At 33.9% G+C, this 5,691-nt stretch overlaps 1 long non-coding RNA gene across 2 annotated transcripts; it reads right to left on the reverse strand.

Moving 5' to 3' along the window:
• Positions 1-1,134: 1,134 nt before the first annotated feature.
• On the reverse strand, positions 1,135-4,604 carry LOC113319291. Of its 2 annotated transcripts, none has more exons than XR_003345301.1 (7): positions 4,394-4,604; positions 4,199-4,262; positions 3,681-3,921; positions 3,289-3,430; positions 3,080-3,196; positions 1,819-2,690; positions 1,135-1,442 (listed from the first exon to the last, which is right to left on the reverse strand). It is a non-coding gene; the product is annotated as an uncharacterized LOC113319291 (long non-coding RNA). The 2 variants fall into 2 exon arrangements; XR_003345302.1 differs by having other exon boundaries at positions 1,819-2,722.
• Between the last annotated feature and the right edge of the window lie 1,087 nt (positions 4,605-5,691).

The following is a 5,691-nucleotide window of genomic DNA, read 5'->3' on the forward strand; positions in this document are numbered from 1 at the left end:
ACGTTATATAGTTGTTATCCACAAACCATTTCTCGTCAAAGCAATTTTCAAAGTGATTCAAACATATCATGACTTTCGTCACTAGGTAAAGATAAACTTGATCGAAGCAAAAATCCTACCAACACATATTTCGAGATATAGATAGGCGAGGTATACTCGGCTCGAAATACCAAATGTGCATAATCCAAGTCTATATATATATCATACGACTTCTTGTCTCCAAGAGTAGGAGATAGAGTAGATAGACTTTTGAGTGACAGATAAGTTCAAGTCTTCACATACCTTTTTGTCGAGAAGTTCCACCGGTTCCTTGAGTAGTTCTTCTTCTTGTATGATGAATCGCCATGAAGTCCTTGATCTCAACTAGTCCGAGACTTAGCTATAATAGATTAGAAATCAAGACTTATAGTTTTGATCACTAACATTGAAAAACGTGCTTGAGATAGCAACGCATACGAGTTCGACCGAGCAATGCTCTAACAATCTCCCCCTTTGTCAATTTTAGTGACAAAACTATCAATACATATGGAATACAAAAAAGATAAAGAAACTTTAGTATTTCCTATTCCACATGTCTAATCTTCAACATTCCTCGAAATCTTCGTCATTTCCAAGTACTCCAATGATCCCAAAGGTTGTAAGTTTAGCATCACCGTTGTTGAAGATTCGTAGCTATAACAATGAGAAAGCATCGGTCTCGATCATTGTTATACAGTATCATAGTATTATTACACAGTGTCAAAGTTCAATTATATCACAACTTTAACAATAATACTATGGTGATATTTATCACTCCCCCTTCACTACACCATTTTTAGTGATTAGAAACGGTAATTTAGTTGCAAATATGGGTTGCAACAATTTCAATCTGTTACGAGACTCGATGTTGCAAACTTTCGCAACGACTTCTAGCAGTTGCAAAGTTTCGGTTGCAATAATTTCAAACTGTTGCAACGTAAAAACGTCGTAACAGTTCCTAACAGTTGCGAAATTAGGAGGTCGCAACAGTTTGAAACGGTTACGAATTGAAAATCTCAACTGCAGCATTCAGTTGCGAAGTTTTGCAACACCAAAAAAATAGTGGTTTTGACTGGCCAAAACCAGGTCAAAATCAGAGTTCCTGTAATAAAATCAAGTAACCATTTTTATTTGGTAATCAAGTTAATCCAACAAAACTATCAAAAAAATTGAAACTGAATGACAATTATTAACTGACTTCATTTTACAAGTTCAACAAACTACAATCTCTAAAGTTCCAAATGTGAAAAAAAATTACATAACACTATAGAAATCTGAAAAGTATACATTCTGATAGAGAAACTACCAAAAAAAAAATCAGTTTCAAATTGAAACAAAACATGGAACCATTGGTGAACCTGTACTGGCAGAAGCATTTGCAAAAGTATTGACCATGAGAGCCGACCAGCTGCTTGTCGAGCATACTTTCATGTAAACACAAGAAAAACAATACATTAGTAATTGATTTTATGAACTTGTCTAATGAAGACACGAAAAACAAGATAAGTTCGAAGTATACATTGCTTTGTTGTAAGCAGACATGACTGTTTCATCTCAAGTTATTGTGCTTTAGCTTCATAAGAAGATGAACCTATAACTATCACCTATCTTATGTTAAAATAAAAGTGTGAAACATACCACCTAATTATATGTCCCCAAAAAAAAAAAAAAAAACCTACACCTACAGGTACCATTAGAACCAAGGCAAACGGCTTTCATCTATTTCGTATATACAACATCACTACTAATAATAGTAATATCTAACCTAATAACAAACACAAGGAATGAGCCGTAACTAACCCGAAATGGGGCACCAAGAGCAATAACTTCACCAAGATTTACAGTAACATTTGGGTCTTTACCAGTCAATGATTTAACAAGCTCTTGAACCGGATCTACCAACAAGGATCACCTCCAAGGAAGAATGTAATACCACTTGGTATGCATGTGGAAAATGGAAAAAAAACCAATGAAAACCAGGAAACGGGATAGGACAACAAGTATACATTAAGGGGGAAAAAAAGATCGGAAAAGCATCTATTGCAGCAAGTACAACAAAGTAGTTTATCAGCACAGGATTTTGGTTTAGACAAGATGTCCATCTTTCACTAAAGCATATCTAGTTGACTTACACTTGCAAATACTCGACTAAAAAGAGTTTCAAACTTCGCAATAAGTCAGGAAAAGCTAATCTTGTTTACACTGTTAAAAGTCATGAAATTATAAGACATAATTAGTTAAGGATGTTAATCAGTGTAAGAAGGAAAGCTAGATATAAGAAGTCAGAGTAGAACAATGAAAAGCAACACAATAATTAAATCATCCCAGCAGCTCCCATGAACAGATCCGTCCCTCTAACTGCGACCAAAACATGATCCACCGGTATGCCTGTGAGGTAATGAGATGCAACAAAACCTCTTATTAGAAAAGCAAATTAAAGGTGCTTGGACCTCATTTTTTGGTCCTTATGCTGAACAGATAGAAGTTAAAGCATGTATAAGTGTTCTGCAGTTCAACTTCAACACATTGTATCAACAACTTGGGCAGCTGATATGGTTCCCATAAACCAACTTATCCGAGTAGGACATCCTTTCACACAGAATCACGAGGTGCTTGCTCCAGGATTATTAACTATGTCAAAGATCTCGCTCACTGAATCAATAGCGCGTGCCCTGTGGTCATTTCTTGTTTCTTAGTACAGAGGCTACAAATTGAAGATCTATACTATATTAGTAGTGATTCACTTTGCTGGTTTGAAATTAAAAAAGAACCGATAGGCGTCCATTATAAATCTTATGATAATCAAGAAAAAATTTGAAAAATCTAAATGCAGAGCTGAATACATAATTCATCAGGCACAAATTAATTCTAAATAATAACTTAAGCATAGAGAACTGATATCAAACGTTTATTTAAACTAGCCACTACTACGAAATCAAGTAAAACAGAGGGTGCTCCGATATGGAAACTTTTCAAAAAACAAAGATCAACTGCCTAGTTAATAATACATAAGTAGCTAATCTTAAGAAGGAACAACATAGTAGAAAAGTTCATGTGATACCTCTAGTAACTGAAACATGGACTTCATATCAACAAGACCCTGCTTGGACTCCCGATACACACCACCAAGAAAATTGAGAGGAAGAGATAGCTGGAAAAGAAGCCCATTTACCATAACCTGGTATTCCAAAATCACATTCATGTCAAAGAGATGAAACAAGGGATACCATATGTAAAAACATGATCAACAAAATATTATTGAAAACTAACCAAATCACCGTCATCTCTCCCCTCATAATTCCATGTGAACACAATACCATAGCCATTGAAAGAGTCGTGCTAAATATCACGCTTTGAACGAAGTTCAAAAAAGCAAGACTACTGCTAGTTTTTATAGACGCATCCTCATATTCTGAAAAATAGTACTAGCATCACGAAACAGCCAAAAAAAAGTAGAAAGAAAGTAATGATACACAATACCTATGAAAATGGCAGTAGATTCTCTGCATTAGGTAGTAATAATTACCTCAAGTCTCTAACATTAATAACTAAAGGTGGTATAATAACATATCGAGAAATGCCGGATACTGGAAATATCTTATGCACTACTTGGGAAGCTAAAAGTAAAGTTAGGTATGAGTTGTAGAATCTAAACAACTTACTTTTTATGAACTCATCGTACTTCTCATCTTCAAATTCCTCATTGTTAAAATACTTCACAGTTTGAAAAGTTATGTAGCATTCACGAGTAAGTGGTGCTACTGGAAATTGTATATCTTCATTTAAAGAAACTCGGAAAAACAAAAGATGAAACAAGAAGGCTATATAACTCTCTCCTTTCCCCTCGACCAGATAATTTGTAATCCCGCCATTACTTTTCTGAGATTTTGGTTGATGGATGAACTGTTTAAGAAACAACATCAACTCATCATGATTATCAGAAAACCTAAAACCCAAATCTTATAAGCAAAACAGAAATAAAATAAAGATCTCTAAGATTAATTCTAACATTATAACAAGTTCATCTAAAGATATTCAATTTATATTCCTAAGTCATTCAATTCACCGAGAGAGATGAAGTTATTAAATCCACATGCTCAGTCATTCAATTGAAGTACCACAATGATAAAAAAAAAAAAAAAAAAAATTGAAATCGATGTGAAACCAACTTTTTTCATACCCTTACACATAAGATCTGAACCCGCTAGATCCACTAGTCCACCGGAATGATATGGATACTCGATCTGTACAAAAATCTCACTGAATCAATTAATTAAACCTAATTAACAAATTTTACAGATCAATTTAACTCCATTCTTTATCCAAATCAACATGAAGTTTAAAAAAAAACCCAAATTTAAGAAACATAGATTACCTGAATCAGTTTAACCAAAGCCTTAGCTGAGATTTGGAGTCTGAAATTGAAATGGGAAAAAGAATTAAGTGTCTGAGCCCTAATAATCTAAACCCTAATAAGTTTTTTTCTCAAAAATCAACAAGGAAACAAAGGTATATATTTTGTTTCAATGTTTAAGGAACAGAGAGAGAAGAGAACGAGAGAAGAAGAGAAAAGAGAATGAGAGGTAAAGAAGAGAACGAGGTTGGTTCTCAATAATCATAAAGACTGATTCATTTTTGATGATGACTCAAAGTATCTGAATGGGCTAAAACCGAGTCATCTTGAAAGTGTGGGCAGCCACACACACACGTCGCATGTGTACAACTCATTTCTGTTGCAAATCGTAACAAAAAAAAAACAGTTGCGAGTATTGTAAACTGTTGCAAAAGTTTCGCAACTGAAATTCGCAAATTTAGTTACTAATCCTTGAATTTGGTGTAGTGCTTAGCCAATACTCCATCTCACATGGAAACCACTCCCCCTTACACAATGATCCGAAAATCATATGTATTTGTAGTGTGAACTACATATTAATTCTCCCCCTTTTTGTCAATAAAATTGGCAAAGGTACAAGAACGGGATCATAATAAAATTTCCATAAGAGACATTTCATGACTAAAAATAAAAAATACATACCATCATATAGCCGAAGCTAATAGCATTCATCAAGGAGTTTAAAGATACAAGATAACCCCTCTAATATTCCACAGCCGCATTCCCCTCAAGATATTGCCATTAAGCACAAGTTCAAAAGAACTCTCCCCCATTTGATGTCATTCCCGAAAGAACAACAAGAGCAACCTTAATTTCAAAATAAAAGAAGGATTTTATTGGACACCAAAAACCATGAGAATGATTTTCTATATCCAAAAAACACAATCAAATTAATCACAAGTAAACCCATGATTAATTTAATCGGAATACACAATCAAATTAAACACAAAAAGTGATCAACTTAATTGATTATGCTCGACATAAGAGAACTTACGGAGCATACGACTAACATAACCATTAGAAAATGAATAGGATAGTCGTTCATATACTCAACATAAGAGGAAACTTATGGAGTATGAATATACTCAACTAGATTAATTACAAGTGAACCCATAATTAATCTAATTGGAATACACAACCAAACTAATTACAAATGTAATCAATTCAATTGTCAATTGTTTTTCTCAACATAAAAAGACTTATGGAGCAATAACTAAATAACCAAACAAGATGATTAATTTAGTTCAAAAATGCTCAACATAAAGTACCTTACGGAACAA

Source organism: Papaver somniferum, chromosome 10 (genome assembly GCF_003573695.1).
Source record: "Papaver somniferum cultivar HN1 chromosome 10, ASM357369v1, whole genome shotgun sequence".
Classification (NCBI taxonomy): Eukaryota; Viridiplantae; Streptophyta; class Magnoliopsida; order Ranunculales; family Papaveraceae; genus Papaver; species Papaver somniferum.